The 16,997-nt window shown below is 40.4% G+C and overlaps 1 long non-coding RNA gene across 1 annotated transcript in view; it reads right to left on the reverse strand.

The window, feature by feature from the left end:
- Window positions 1-310: 310 nt before the first annotated feature.
- LOC309852250 overlaps window positions 311-16,997 on the reverse strand; it is a 106,527-nt gene continuing 89,840 nt past the window's right edge. Inside the window, exon 5 of the long non-coding RNA XR_014305133.1 lies at window positions 311-1,159. This is a non-coding gene — a long non-coding RNA (uncharacterized lncRNA). The remainder of the gene's footprint in view (window positions 1,160-16,997) is intronic.

Below are 16,997 nucleotides of genomic sequence, written 5' to 3' on the forward strand. Positions count from 1 at the left end.
TTGAACAGGCTAGTGCAATGGAAATAGAAGATCTGGGCCATTCGAGGAGTTGCACATAAAGGGTTTTAACACTGAACAGAGGATGGTCAGATCCAATGTGTAGGTAGTATAAGATGAGGAATTACTGTGCTATACCTCATGACCAAGTTTGTTTTGTTTTGTTTTGTTTTTGAATAATCCCTCTCTCTCCCATAACTGAATTAGCAAAAGGACACACAGGCATACCAGCGAAATAGCCTTTGGGTTGTTTTTTTTTTCCAAATCACAGCCCTATCCATGGGTGAAAAGAGTTATTGAAGAAAGCTACAAATTCCATTTTTTTAAAAGATGTTATTTATTTATCTTGAGAGAAGCAGAGAGCACGAATGAGGGGCTGGGGCAGAGGGAGAGGGAGAAGCAGACTCCCCGCTGAGCAGGGAGCCTGATGCAGGACTAGATCTCAAGACCCTATGATTAAAACCCAAGCCAAAGGCAGACACTTAACCAACCGAGCCACCAAGGTGCCCCTAGAGATTCCATTTTTGACGAGGCAAGTTTCATGACTGGGCAGCTTGTGTTGTCCACGGGGCCCTGCACTTGGAAGAGTTCCAGGCTTGGCTTAATGTCTTGCTGTGGCTGTCTTGGAATTCATAAGAGCAGTTAAACTAGAGGCTCATATTTTCATTTTGCACTGGGTCCTGAAAGCTAGGTAGCTCCGGCAAGGGCTCCCTCCGCATCAGAGAAAATTGTGGTTGAATGTTCAAAGCAGAGACCTGGGGGGTTGGAATCAGCAGCCCCAGTAAAGGAATCCATGACCTTGGATGAATTATTCATGCTGTTTCCCTGTTACCATTTTGACTTCATGGTGGCTCGATTATCTGCTTCTTCCCATTTATTTAATTCATAGCCTCATCGTCCATTCTTGGCTGAAACATTCCAGTGGCCCTTGAATGTATCCTGCAGTCTTTCATTTTCCCTGATTCAGTTCACTCTTCAAACTGTTAGCCATTTACATGCAAAATTAGTTCCCTTTTCCAAAATAAATGCCCATGTTTCTGTGCCTGTGCTCATTCCATTCTTTATTGAAAATGCTCTTTTCTGATGCAAATGCAGATTGTAATTCTTGCTCATTAGATCGGATAGGAGTCTTGGTTATAAGGGAGCAGAACGTTAATCCAGACTAGTTCAAGAGGAAAGAAGGAAATTATTATTTTGTAAGAATAACAAGTTTATAGATGGCTCTTGATTTCAGGTATGGCAGAATTCAGGACACAGAAGGTCACTGGCTCCCAGAATCTCAGCACTGATGACATCCTTTCTACTGTGTTAGCTTCATTCTCAAGCTATCCTTGTGACTGCATCCACCCCAAACACATCATGACAAAACCAGATTGAAAAGGCCATAGATCCTGCTTCTTTAATAGTGATAACAGGGGCGCGTGGGGTGGGGGGCACCATCAGTTACCTGTACGACTCTTGGTTTAGGCTCAGGTCGTGATCTTGGGGTCATAAGATTAAGCCCCATGTCGGGCTCTAAGCTCAGTGTGAAGTCTGCTACAGACTCTCTCCCCGACTCTTCCTGCTTGTTCTCTCTTTCTCTCTCTAAAATAACTAAATCTTCTTAAAAATGGTGATAATAAGTATTTTTGGTGTTATGATATTTATCAACCTAAGACTAGTAAAGCAATGGGGTTTTCTGATTAATTTTTCCTATAATCATGAATAGTGAGTGGAATTACTTCCAGTGGAATCATACAGACAAAAAACAACGGTGGGGGGGTAGCCTGGGTGGCTCAGTGGGTTAAAGCCTCTGCCTTCAAGATCCCAGGACTCTGGGATCATGACCTGAAGGGTCATGACGCATCAGGCTCTCTGCTCGGTGGGGAGCCTGTTTCCCCCCTCTCTCTGCCTGCCTCCCTGCCTACTTGTGATCTCTCTCTCTCTTGCTATCAAATAAATAAATAAAATCTTAAAAAAAAAAAAAAAAACCAAGGGGAAACATCCCCACTTCACTCTTGCATCTGCAGAAGGAGGAGCTGATATTGAGAAGATCCTCACATTCATAATCATTCTTGCTGCTACAGTATTGAAACACTCACCTATACTCATGGATAAAGAGCCCTTCTCCAAGTTCCCTGAATCTTCATGTCTGTTCTAGACAGACTGGCCACACTCATAGTTTCACTCTGACCTCTTCAAGATCTACAAATTAAAGGCTCAAGGATGGAGGGTTTCTAGGGTTTCTAGGACTCTTCTCTAACTCCAAGGTGAGCGTTCATGGGGCTTGCTTGGTAACTCTGCCTTGATAAACTTGGCTGTTTTGTATATATATATATATATATATATAGAGAGAGAGAGAGAGAGAGAGATAGAGAGAGAGAGAGAGATTATTTATTTATTTGACAGACAGAGATCATAAGTAGGCAGAGAGACAGGCAGAGAGAGAGAGGAGGAAGCAGGCTCCCTGCCGAGGAGAGAGCCCTATGTGGGGCTCAATCCCAGGACCCTGAGATCATGACCTGAGCCGAAGGCAGAGACTTAACCCACTGAGCCACCCAGGCACTCCTGTTTTATATTTTCATATCATGTCTGAGAAAAGAAGTTTCACTTTTAGGATAATGAGACCTTTTTAATGATAGTGTTTAGAATTAAATTTGATAGGAAATGTCAGACAACAAAATATTAGTGGCCTCAACAATACAGAGGCTTCATTTCGATCCCATGGAACTACAGGCGGGTAGCCCGGGGCTGCATTGGCAGCTTCTTGATTATTGGGAACCTTAGGTTCTTCTCTTGTGGTGGTGTGCCATTTTTCATCACCGACTACCAGCTTCTGATACAAGATGCTTCTCACACCCAGCCACCATTCTGCATTTCATACGGCATGAGGATGAAAAAGGAGGCCAAAGGGCACTTTCCCATTCTTTAATGACATTTTCTAGACCTCATTATGTCTCCTAGAAGTTACACACACAATTTCCCTTCTATCCCATTGGTGAGAACTTAATCAATGCATGCCGTTCTAAGAAAGAAAATACATGTTACACTTCTGGAACCACACCGCTAACTAAATAGCAAGATTTTTATTATTATAGAAAAAATCCAGGTATAAGTAGACAACTATTTCAAAGTGTTCAACTGATTGTGGGAGAAGACCCAAGGAAGGAAAATAATTCTTCAGGAAATGTTTGATGGGAGATTGGAAACTTAGCAGGAAGAAAGAAAGAAGGGAGGGAGGAAAGAAAGAGAGGTTGAGAGCAAGTGGCAGAGAGAAAGAAAGTGAGGGAGAGAAAAAAAAAAAAAAAAAAGAGGCCCTTATTTTATATCTCAAACTGGTGACGAGAGACCATGCAGAAACCATGACTTTTATTCTGAAGGGAAAATGTCTCTCTTCACAACTCTATTTTCCATACCTCCATCCAATATAGGTGTTTTTCTTTCTGCTTGATCTCAACCACATATGGTACATGAAATACAAGCAGGAATTGTGTATGTTCAAAACTCTGACTCCTCTGGCTAATACTTGTCTCCCTCTTCTCCAAACTCTTAAAAACACTTACAGCTTATATGAAGCAATACAATTAATTTATTGAACAAATACATATTGAGCCTATGCTATATGTAGAATGTTCTAGGAGCTAAGGAAACATCGGTGACCGAAAAAGAGATGCTTTTCCAAATGTAGAAAAACCAAAAATGAGTAAGTAAAGGATGGTTTGTGTTATGCATTGACAAGTTAGAGGGAGGTGGGGGAGACGGAGAGTGCTGGGGGGTAGAACTTGCAATTTTTAAATAAGGGGCCTCACTGAGAAGGTGGTATTTTAAACAAAGGAGGCAAGAGAATGAACCACCCAGAAATCTGGGGGAAGAATGTTTCGGGCCAGGGAGGACGAAGCTCGAATGTCCTGATGTGGAAACGTGCCCATTCCACGAACAGCAGTGGGGGCTATGATCTGTCTGGCTCTGCCGGAGTGCCCACGTGGGAGGCAGGGTCAGAGACTAACTGCATCACAGAGTGCTCAGTGGGCCATTTCAGACTTTGTCTTTTACTCTGAATAGAAGGGGAAGCCACTGAAAGGTTTTGAGCAGAGGAGGAGCGCGAGCTGTGTTGAGTTTTAGAAACACCGTAGAGCTTGCAGGATTAAGATCAGACTTTGGAGCAATACAAGTAGAAGGGAGAGGAGCGATTTGGAATCTACTGCAATCGTTTAAGACAATACGATAGACGTTATATAGAGAGTGTAGGTACGGCCAACAGTGTGAGCTGACAGACTGGACATGGGGCGTGAAAGAAAAGGAGGAATCTAGAATGACATAAAGACCATCTGAAGGATGGAGCTGGGATTTGGCTGAGATGGTAGGTGGTAAGAAGCTTTTGGGGGAGATTCCAGTAGTTCTATCGGTTAGACTTCCAAATGGAGGTGTTGAGTAGTTGTCTGGGGTTAAGTGGAACAGCCTGGGCTAGACATGTTAATGTGGGGGTCCTCAGCACACAGGTGGTATTTACACCATGCTGCTGGCTGAAATCACTAAGAGATTGGGTGGGGTTAAGAAGAAAGAAGGAAGGAAGGAAGGAAGGAAAGAAAAGTGGAAAGGAAAGAAAACCCATGGTTCAGGTATGAGGGATAGGGGACATATTCAGTGTTTCCAGGCTGAGGGGAATAAAAAGAAGTTCCAAAGGAGACTGATAATGAGCAACTAATGAAGAAAGTTAAAAAAAAAAAAATATTGACTGATGTTATGGAAACCAAGCAATGGAAGTGTTTCCAGGATGAGTGGCCAACTGCGCCAAAGGCACGGTGACAGATCCCGTGAGGTGAGGACTAATCATTGATCATGGAGGTTAGCAACAATGAGCCTCTGGAGATCTTAACAAGAGAAGTTTTAGTGGAGGAGTCGGGGCAAAAACCTGGTCTGAGTGAGTTTAGAATAAAATGGAAGGATACAAATTGCATACGAGGAAGAGTTTCCTGAAAATCTGTACAGGAGAACAGTTAGCTTTCCCAAGATGCAAGAAGCAACAGCGTGTTTGAATTATGATGAAAAATGCTATTGAAAGTGAAAATTGATCATGTAAGAGCAAGGGTTGGATGGGAGCACGGATAGTTCACTTGCGGAGTCACAGGAGGGCAGAGGATTTGGGGACAGAACTGGGAGGTCGGTGAGTGGCACGGTGTTCCTTCTGTCTTTAAGTAGTCTCTCATCAAGTCACTGATAATATGTTTATCTGTTCAGATTATGTCTCCAGGCCAAAACCTGTCTTGTGTATTTTTTCAACACCTGTCTAGCCAAGAGATGAGTAATAGTTTATTTAACTTTGATAAATAACGTGGCACATAGGCACTCCACTACTATCCGTGAATAATTATCTCTAAAAGAACTTGAGACCAGAAGGGTTCCTGTGATAAAATCTTCAGTGTGATATTTACTGACAAAACGTATCGTTGATAAAATAGGTTATTAAAGGATTGATAAATCTGGTTGCATTTCTTAAAATTCTGTTTTTCTTGATTTAAATGTTTTTTTCATTTTATTGTGAAATGCACTATACATGCACTATACACGAATAAAAAATATATCATAATGTGAACCACATCTAATTAAATATATATAACATTGCCTTGCCTCAAAGTAAGAAAGGACATCATCATTCCCTCAGGACTCTGGGGTTCCCTCCTCTGATCATCTCGCCTTTGGAAGTAACTGCCAACCAGACTTATATTAACATTTTTTCCATTTTCTTCATGGTGTATTGCCTATGTGTGTATCTTTGAGTGATAGAGTTTACTTGTATCTGTCTTTGAATGTATATGAATGGAATCATATCCCTTTGTGCGTGATTTATTCAGGGACTGAGTGAGTGTGTGAGTGTGTGCGCGTGTGTTAACAAATGTTAGCATTTGGGGCATCTGACTGAAGGCTATTTGGGAAAGTACTGATTTTCAACATTTCTGAAAGTCTGGAATTGAAAAATAAAACATACATAAGAATGATATAATTCATAAATCAAAATATAAAGCATCTTTAACTGTATATTTTCTATCCCTGTACAATACCACTTCTGCCACACAGGAGGTGTGTATATAGACAGATGGTCTACTGCTGAGCTGTCATATACTTTTGCATTGATCTATATGTTTATCTCTGTGTAAGTTCCACATGGCTTTAATTGCTGTAGCTTTAAAAGGAGCTGTGATATTAGGGAGAGAAAGTGCTCCCACCAGTCTTTCATGAAGAGTTCTTAACTACTTATGATCTGTTGCAATTTCATGTAAATGCCAGAAAGTGCTCGTCAAGGTCTACCAATGGAAAAATTGAAGGCATTTTTACTGGTATTGTATACATCTAAAGATCAATTTTGAATATTTGAAATATTTCCAATATTAAGGCAATCATCAGAGAGATAAGCAATAATCCCTTACTTTAATTATGAATTTGCTCATTTTCCTTTTGGCTATGTTTATGTCGTATGTATACATGTTTGTATCTTAAAACCATGTCATTTAGTCCACATGCATTTGGAATTGTTATATTTTTCTAATGAATTAAATCTTTAGTCACTACACAGTGACTCTCTTTAGCTCAACAAGTATTATCGTATAACATGTATTTAGTTAATATCTGCTTTCAGCAAGAGATTTGGTTTCAACAACTTAGCCTATACTAGGAACAGAAATCTGCATTTAAACTTAAACCTTCTGCCATTGCTTGTTATAAATGGTGTAAAACAAAGAGATAGTTCACTATTCTCTAAAGGCACAACAGTTGCTCAGTGCTTTTCAGGACTAATTTCTCTTTTCTAAGTAACTGGTCAGGTCATCTTGTCATATATCAATGATTCCCTATATGAGTGGGTTTATTTCTGTACCCTACTCGCTCTGCTGCTGAAACATATGTCAGCACATAAGAACACTGACAAGATATTAAGGAGTGACTGTGCCCAAAATTATGAGAAAGCTAGAACCAAGATAGCTACAACGAAATGTACCAAGTGATAAAGCATTGATGGTATCTACCTTCACTGACAAACCTGGTCTGTAACTTTGGCAACCACAAGGGGGCAGAGGAGGGTATTAACTGGGTCAGAAGTCACATCTCTGAGCCTTTCCAAGGTAGAAAGTCAAATGGAACCTCTCACATCAACATAGAACTACAAAGATTCTAACATGGCAATATCAGTAAGAAGTAGGAAGAAGAGGGGCGCCTGGATGGCTCAGTGGGTGAAGCCTCTGCCTTCAGCTCAGGTCATGATCTCAGGGTCCTGGGATGGAGCCCGGCATCTGGCTCTGCTCAGTGGGGAGCCTGCTTCCCTCTCTCTCTGCCTGCCTCTCTGCCTGCTTGTGATCTCTCTCTAAAAACAAGAAAGAAAAAAAAAAAGTAGAAAGATGTTGAAACAGATACATAATTACAGCCTCATTTGTATTTTGCTGAACACCTCAGGTATAGTTACAATATATTTTTTCTATTTTATTAAGACTTCGATAACTCTCTTTGGCCCCAAGCAACGATCCACATGCATAATCTCACGTCTTCTTTTTTTCCTTTCCAGCATGATTTCTCTCCATTCTGTAGTTATGTATAAGGGATTAACTTGAGGGTAAGGAGTAAGTTTTTAATATGTCTGGTTTTAAGTACTTTAAAACATTTTGGAGTTTTTCATCCTGGTTCTTAGATATGAAAGTTTATTAACTCTTTCATCCTTTTGTTACCACAATTCCTAAAGAATCTCCAGTTGAGTTAGTTTTGTGTTTTCATCAAATCAAATTAATATTATGAGCTCTAAAAAAGCTACAACTGGATGCCAATTATAACAATATATTATTTTTACTTCTTCGCTAAGAGGAAAGAGTTAGTGACAGAACCTTGGAAATAAAATTATTTCTGTACATTGAAAGCAAATAAGTGAAACTGAATATGCTTATTTCATCCATAAAATTAGCCGTGCAGCTTCTGAATGCCTGAGCCATGGAATGAAACACCCCATTTCTTGAAAGGAGGCTAAAATATTACACTGACTGGATCAATCTCAAATCAAAATTCTGATAAATCATTGTCATCTTCATGCTATGGATTCCTAAAGCTGTTCTCTCCCCTGGGATTCTATAGAAAACACCCACAAATCATGGATATTTTAGCTTCCATCTGAAACTAAACATATTATTATTATTATTTTTTCCACCCACATATTCATTGAAAACTGCTCTAGGGCTAAGTTTTTAAGAGGAGGATATTGAACTTGATCAAATCAGGTCCTCAATAAAGCTGCCATCTCAATGAAATGGTATTTTCTTTCCCCACATGTGTATAAGAGTTGTTTGCCTAATCAGATTTATTTTCTTGGTCTTTCCCCCCTTGTTTCTTTTAAAACAGAACACTAACATTGTTTTAAGGTGTTTTTTTTTTTTAGGTCTTAGGCTTTTTTTTTTTTTTTTAAGATCTTACCTTATTTTCTTAGGATATTCAACTAGTGGTGGAGAGAGAAAATAATGCATGAAAGAACTAATTACTAGGCTACCTTTCAAATCATACATTCACACATCCTGAAAATCCATTATTTCCCAGCTCATCCTTTTTTTTCTGATCAATATTTCCTTCATTTTTTATGATTTTCAATATGAACATCACCTGCATGAACGTTTCTGTTTGCAGAAACTCACACAGATTTCCTTATATAAATTATACGTTGTGCGCACAGGTGGATATCGTGTTTTTGTTTAAATATGTTTATACAGAGGTTTTCATGTAACAAAACAAAAAAGGAAATCGATACAAAATTTGGCTCATTGCCTAATCTATTTGATTGCTACCTTATTTTATTTTACACCCAGACACAAGTTTGTTTTCATGGCTCAGACAAAGAAACTGGACACGCAGTTCCCTTCTGTGGGAATTTGGTCTCATGTATGTGACACCACCCAGATTACCTCCACCCCCTTCCTTAACACCACCCCATACTCATCTAAAGTGAGTTAAAATATTTATTGGGTTATGAGAGTAAAGATTCTTTTTTCTAAAATTTCATATAAAATAATGGTGCAGTATTGGTCGTGACCCACAGAGTCTAAGGCTCCTTTGTAACCACTAAATGTAGGAAAACCCACAAATTACTGTTGGAGAGGGGTTGGCCTTGAGTTCTGGCTTCAATGACCCTCTCCCCCTAGATTCAAATACCCTGCATCTGTGTAAATAAACATCTCTAGGTGTACGGTAAGGGAATATTTAGCACGAATATGTTTCATACAAAATTAGCAGCAAAGAAAAACTTTAGACTAGTAATTACATGAAAAAAAATTGTAAGCCATTAGTATAATTAAGATGTTTCTTCCTCTTCACTTAAACAGGTAGAATATGATCTATCATTATTTTGCATGCATACTTTCATTGATTGAATTTCCAAAGTACTAATTTTTTTTTCTTCCTTCCATGAAGATTTATAACGATACTTATATTCTGGCAACAAGCTAAAGTCTAGCATTAAATGTTTATTGGTTATAAACACTAAGTTTAGAGTTGAGTTTCTGCCAACAGGATCTAGGAAGCCAATAGATAAGCTTCTTACTTAGGAGGTGGTAGCTAAAAGTTTCATGGTTAAGCCATAAACAGAAAGGAAGTAAATTCAGACAAGATAAAGCTTGAGTCATTTGGCTCTAGGGAGAGTGTCTTATCGCTTTCGCACTCATTTTCCCTTTCTTGGTTGTTCCTTTTCTCTTCCTCGTTTCTGATGTCGAAGCTACCTTTTGAAAGCAACACTGAAAATTCTAGACTGGGGCTGTGTTAATGAGGCAGTAACTCATGAAAAGATGTGTTCAGGAGGGTGCTCCTGGGTGTAATCTAGTCAGTCATCTTCCTTTTGGATTCTTGGAAATAGTTGTATTTTAACACCTTTAACATGTTGAAAGTGATGAAAAAAACAACCCCCTCAACTCAACTGGATTTTGGACATTATCCCCAGATAATTCAAAAACCCACTGCCTACAGATTTACCCCACTCTTAATAGAAGAAATGGAAGTATACATGATCAATTTGTGTCCCTAGAAGACCTTCAAGGTAATGATACTGGAGAGAGTAAGAAAATGTTTCCAAGATGATACAGAAACCTTCTAAATGGCGTATACACCTTTCAGACTCATCTTGGACCACGGGTATGGTCAAAAGCCTTCTGTGATTTCTTATCTCCAACAGAATCACAACAGAGGCCAGGCACACAAGGTTAGAGAGGTCATATTCGATAGCCTTCTCATTCACAAGTGAGACATCTGAGCCCCTTAGAGGTAAAGATAGTGGGAGGGTCAGAGTTGGTGGTAGACCAGAACTAAAATTCAATTATTTTGACTCATCTGCCAGCGCTCTTTCACATTTGTTAATTCTGTTCACAATAAGTCCCTCATGTTGTTTTTCACATCCCCCTCCTTGTGTTTCAAGACCCATCAATACCTTGCCCCACTTATACATTTAATTCCATTTTCTATTAGTCTCGGTGATCTTTTATCACAATCAAGCTGAACTTCTTGCTTCTCTTTATCCTGTGCTAGAGTGACAAACCATCCCAGTTTGGTCAGGACTGCCCTGGTTTTAACACTGAAAATCCTGCATCCTGTGGACCTTTCTAGTTCAACGTAAATTGGCCCAGTTGGGTACTCCACCATATACACTACATGCATACCACTGCCTTAATCTTCTTGTCTGCAATTTCCTTCCCCCATGGCCAAATTTTCCTGATGACTGAAGAAAGCTCAAACCCATTTCCTTCAGATAGCCTTCAGTTTTCGCCCTCTATCTTCCTATGGTTCTTAAATCTTGTTCCACACAAGTAAACTTTTAATTAAAGGCTAGTCTGCCTTGCTTGAGGATTATTCAGGACACATCATATTTCCCTCACAAAGTAAATTATAACTTATTATTGAATGGAGTTTGCCTCAGGGAAGTGCTGCTGTGAACACAGATACTTGGTCTCATTTATAGCATCAGACTCTGGGAGGCTGGTATTATTACATTTATTTTACATAAATCAATTAAATTCAGACTGCCTGGTTTTTGGCCAAAATTCAAACCCAGGTCTATCTGTCTCCTTCCACTACACCATATACTTCCTGGATAGAAAACCTGTTTAATGTTTTTGACTGTCTCACAGTTATGAACAAATTCTGGAGCTTAAAGTACATTCTCAAGAAATACTTGCTGTTTTGTCCCAATTGCTTTTCCACTTAGAAAGTCATGCTAATAACGGCAAGGGAGGTAGTTTTGTTTACTTATTTTTTAAAATAGTAAATCATAGAAAATGTGCTTTTTATGCAATTGAAGCAGAGTCTATGATTTTTTTTTCCTGATAAGTAACTAATAGTAAAAGGGAAGTTATGTAAGTCACAAGGACATAAGTGTGAAAGTGAAATTTTAATATTATTTGGGGGGGTGTGCATCATGATATTCAAAGATACACATTTAATAAGCCTCTTCTTCCTTTAGATTCCTATACGTTTGCCATGGAACTTGATTTTAAGCAAACTGACAGCAGAGAAAAATACAACAGAAAACAACAACAACAACAACAACAACATTTAGAGTCCCTGGGAAAACACAAGACACTCTTCTGGGGGAGGAATAGTGCAGAGTTCAACGATTTTTTTCAAACCCTTTCAGAGCTGGAATCTGTGATATTCAGGTCTGATAAAGTTCTAAGCCCTGTACAGCATTCTCTTATCAAAGGACAGCAGTAAGTCGCTTTGTTAAAGTTCTTCCAGGAAGCAAAAAGCTCCATCCTCCTGCAACCAGTGTGATTTAGAAATTAGGAGTAAAGGTACTAATTATTTCTAAATGACGGAGCTTCTCACCACTCCATTTCCATACCCTGGCCAACAGACTGGGAGAAGACCGCAGGAGAGAAAGGGGCCACTGGGCACAGGTTCACGGCATGTACGCAGGTGCACAAAGGTTCAGGCTCCCCTTCTGTCACCGAGTAAGTCCCTACGGTCGGCGGGGATTTCCGGTTCCGGGCAGCTCAGCAGAGTATCTTTTTAATAGCTGAGGGGGTACAGAGTTCAAGAGTGCAAACAACAGCTGCCTTTACAGGATTTCTCCATTTTTGTTATTTCAGTCTCGTATTTAGGAGCCACTAAAGAAAATGAGGTTCCTTGATTTAAAAGACAAAACCAAAAAATGACCCTAAAACAAACAAACAAACGACAAAAACAACAAAACGCAAAAACCTGAGTGTTACAGGTGTAGACTTGAGTCATCAAAGAAACAATGACTACTGGGGCGCCTGGGAGGCTCAGTGGGTTAAAGCCTCTGCCTTTGGCTCAGGTCATGATCTCAGGGTGCTGGGATCCAGCATCACATCCGGCTCTCTGCTCAGTGGAGAGCCTGTTTCTGCTTGTCTTTCTGCCTACTTGTGATCTCTGTCTGTCAAATAAATAAATACAATCTTTAAAAAGAAAGAAAGAAAGAAAGAAAGAAAGAAAGAAAGAAAGAAAGAAAGAAAGAAAGAAAGAAAGAAAGAAAGAAATGATGACTACTAAGGAGTTATAAAATAATTCTTAAGACATTTCAAGATATTCCTTGTCCCCTCACCCCCCTATAGCCAGAGCAGACACCAAGGGAGGCTCGCCCCTGCCAAGCCCCTCAGCAGCCTTATCAGCATGGTGGCATTTGTCATTTTCTGGAGGGACGCGGTCATGTCACTCAGGCTCTTTGATCTCAGCACAGCAGAGAAGCATTCGTATTTGCTTTTCTCTTGCTTGGCACCTAAAAATGACGCTCAGTACACTCATAAAATCATCGGTGATGATAACTTCCTGAGGATCAAACACTCTAAGATTCTTTCCACAAATTAACCTAATATTAACAAGACGTCGTCTTTACGTCTTTCCGGAAGTGGCTGATAGAGCAATCGCGATTTATCATGAGAATGAATACTAGAGGATTTCTGACTCGGGTGTATGAGGGGCATTTGGTATCTGTTGTCCATCCAGCAGGCAGTGAGACTCTTGTGCAGGAGTCAGAGTAAGCACACACATTTCCTGAGCGCCGACGGTGTGCTGCACCTGCTACTTGGCCTTTTACCTGCACTATTTTATTCAGTTCTCATGACAGACCAATGAGAAGGTGCTATTCTTATCTCTGTTTTGGAGATGAGAGAATCGGATTCAGAATTTAAGGGACTGTCCTGAGGTCAACATTTAGTCTCAGCAGAAGGTATGTGAGCCAGAAAGAGGTGGGTCCACCTTGGGCACCCATCAGAATCCCTGGGGCAGCTTACAGAATCACAAATCTGCAGGCCGGCATCAGGGGTTCGGATAGAGCGTCCGAGATGGGGTCTGGTTATCTGAGAAATGTACAAGGTCCTCCAGGAAGCTGATGTCAATGAGAAGGTCAGAACAACTGGTCTAACACTGCAGTGCTTGGAGGTCAATTCCCCTGCCCTCCACAGGCTGCAAGAGATTGACCGCTCTTGAATCTGATCTACTTTTTTGAAAGATTTCGTGATTAATGTGGAAGTCTCTTCTTTCTGGCAACGTGGTCAGCAGTTGCCCGGCTTATGGGCTTCTTCCTCTTGGCAGAACTCAGTGTTTGCCTTGTTTACTAGCCTCTCTGTGTGGAGAGATTAGTTATTCATTTCTTAGTCTTGGCTTCCGTGATTCTGCTGATAGGACTCACGCCAGAGAATGAATGTGGACCTTCGTTTTCAAAGTAGAGGCTCTGGCTGCCCTTTAAGAATGATACTCTAGCTCAGCCCCCAAAAATCCACCAAAAAAAAAAAAAAAAAATCCTTTTCAACAATTTGTACGCACCTAGTTCCAGCCCCCAGTCTGAAGAATGGATAAAATTCCTAAGCCACCAAGTAGGATAGGGAAGATTAGACATGGGGGGTACAATATAGAAGGAGGGAATAAAGTTGGTCACTGCTGGCCTCTCTCCAGCTTCCTTTGCTCTCTGTTCTTTGAGATTTAGAAGTGTAGTGGGTTTAGATTAATGTATTCTTGGCGCTGTTTCCTGTTTCAAAGAAAAAGGAGGGATGTCAGCGGTGTCTGATATCAAATAATTTAACCAGAAGGGTAGGTAAGTGAAAGCAAAGAAAGGTCTAGGCTCGTTTTTCAACAGGTTAAAATTAAAAAAAAAAAAAAAAAAAAAAAGGAAAGCTTCAGATATCATTCATTTTGAACCAAGGCATGTTGACCAAACATGAGCTAAGTACTCTGATACATTCTCATTATATTGTGGGCTGGAAATAAATGGTATTGAATGAATTTATTACTGAAGGCATTGTGTTGTATACAAACAGATTGAAAGCTGGCGCCTGCCTTTAAGAGAAGAGTTTTAATCAGTTATAGGAGCAATGCAAAATCTTTGTGCAACTAGCTTCAGCTTAAGGCAAAGTGTGACAGTAATAGAGGCAGAGGGTCCTGGGAAGTTACAGCAGGCAGAGAAATTCAGATTGATCAGAGAGAGTCAATGATGCAGGAGTTGGCTTTTTAATGTCCACGTGGCACTCACAGAAGCTTCACAGACATGTTCTCCAGGAGTCATTCATGGGCCATGCCGACAGAGGGGAGAAGGGCCCTGTAGAGAGACGGTGAGGATGGGAGGAAGCAGGGTAGGGAGACAGGCTCTCAGGAAAACTTTTAAAAAGTCTGTCACAAAAAAGATATGGTTGTGACCTTCTGGGATGTCTCAGGGGCAAAAAGGAACAAAGGACAGAAGATGTGTTCTGATCTAAACTAGATGTCAGTTCTCTGATCCCATGGTTTGACTGAATGTACTAGTTCCCTAAGAGCTGCTATAACAAAATGCCACACACTGGGTGGTTTAAAACAACAACACATTTTTTTCCTCAGAGTCCTGATGTTAGAAGTCCCCAGTGGAGGTGTTGGGAGGAAGAATCTGTTCCATGCCCTTCTCCTAGTTTCTGGTGGTTGTGTCACTCCTTAGTCTTCCTTGGCTTGTAGATGTATCTCAAATTTCTGCCTCCATCCTTAGATTATATACCGCCTTGTGTATGCCTTTGTCTTCTTAGAAAGACACCACCAAATTAGGAGTCATTCCAATCCAGTATGGCCTCGTTTTAGCTAATTATATCTGTAAAGCTCATTTTTAAGCAAGGTTACCTTCTAAAGTTCCAGGGGGACTTTTTTAGGAGAAAACACGATTTTAGGAGAAAACACGATTTAACCCAGTCCACTGGGCCATGTTTTTGAGATTGCTGTATAAAGACATGACTATTTTGATAATTTCCACAGTTCTATAAAACCTCAGTAGAGAAGAACAAAGAAATTTAGGCATGAAAGCTGACTGGAATCAAACAGATGAAAGTCCTTCTCAGGGGTCTGTGGAATCAGGAAGTTTACTGGCTAGTCGTGAGCCCTTTACAGGAAATGGAGGAATCTATGTTTCATAAAACCTGGCAAAGAGGAGATTGTTGCCAGGTAAGCAACTGCCCTAATCTACATAGAAATTTTAGTCCTTTCTATCCTCAGACAGTTTGCTTCTATGTTCCTATTTCCAAATTCCAATGGATCTGAGGTTCACTGATACACCGTGTGTGTGTGTGTGTGTGTGTGTGTGTGTGTGTGTATCCATCCATTGTGAGAGAAGAGTTGAGCAGTATTCAGTTTTGTGATTATTTTTAGCAACACTAAAGACAGAACTAATACAAATGGGAATAGGCTATTGAGCTGGGCATTAAAGGACGGAGAGGATTTTGTAAGCAGAGGTGGAAGACCCCCACGCAACAGAAGAAGTAGCATGGTTTCAGAAGTGAGAAAGTGAATGTTTTGTTCAGCTTTACAAACCGTCCAGTTTGACCAAACCGTACTCACATAGTCAGATCTAATGGGACACAATTCTAAAAAGTTATGTGGGTAGCTCTCAGATAGTGGGTAGCTCAGAATCTTAGAATAACAGGTTAAAAAAGGAATTCGGTATCTTTTATATAAATAATAGATTGCAACCAAGCTCTTTATGGGGTGGCATGACCAGGTCATGTGATGAATGCATCTGGGCAGGAAAAGGATGAGGGTGACGTCCTCTTTCAGTAAGGATTTGAATAAGACACATGAGAAGGGCTGGGTGTTTGCACTGGGACACTAGTCATGTGAATGGAAATAAGACACTGTAGAGAAACTTCAGAAGTAGAAACCATACGCCTTGATGACAAGGCATTAAGAGAAAAGTTCAAAAATCACTTGGACTCCCCATTGGATGTAGAGATTGAGAAGACAAATAAGAGACAAATAAGACAAATAAAAAAAAAATCAAGAAAAAGAAACTGAGAGGAGAAACATGCTTTTGTTGGTTTCCTTTGCTTGTAGGAAAGATCATTCGTTTGATTATAGATCTATTGAGTTTATGGTGCCAGTAAACCATCCATATAGAGATGTTTAGGTGGAAGCTAAAGCATAAATTCCAGACCTTGGTGGAAATGGCTTAGCTGAAGAGGTACTTTGGTAGAGAGTCACAGGAACATTTTAGCTGCGTGAATAGAGCGGTTTCTCGGGAAGAGGGTGTGAAGGGAAGACAAGGGAGATCCCAGCACTGGAACCTCAGGAAAAACATTCATGGAAAGATAAATCACAGATGGAGCCAATTAATGAAATGAAATGAAAAAAGACAGCAAAATCTAGACGATAAACCCCCAAATACCACTTTATAGAAAGTGCAGGAGAATTTCCGGTTGTTTCCGATGCCAGTGGGATCAGAAGAATTGAGCTGGAGACAGGCCTTGTCACTTATCTTTTGGCACCTGTGCATCTCATTGTCCATGTTGGAGCCACAGCTTCCTTGCGCATTGATGAGCAGCCCTGACGCCACTTGCAGGAGTGACACGAGATGGCACGTTTGAATGTGGAATACCACAGAACACATGAGATACACGGCGGATGGCAGTTTGAGAAGAAAGCAAGATGGAAGGAGGGTTTATTTGTCTTCCTTCAGGATTTGGTTAGATGAGATGGTGTGTATGTGGGCTGCCTGGGTGGCTCTGTCTGTTGAGCATCGACTCCAGATTTTGGCTCAGGTCATGATC

Source organism: Mustela nivalis, assembly GCF_964662115.1.
Source record: "Mustela nivalis genome assembly, chromosome: 17".
NCBI classification, from domain to species: Eukaryota; Metazoa; Chordata; class Mammalia; order Carnivora; family Mustelidae; genus Mustela; species Mustela nivalis.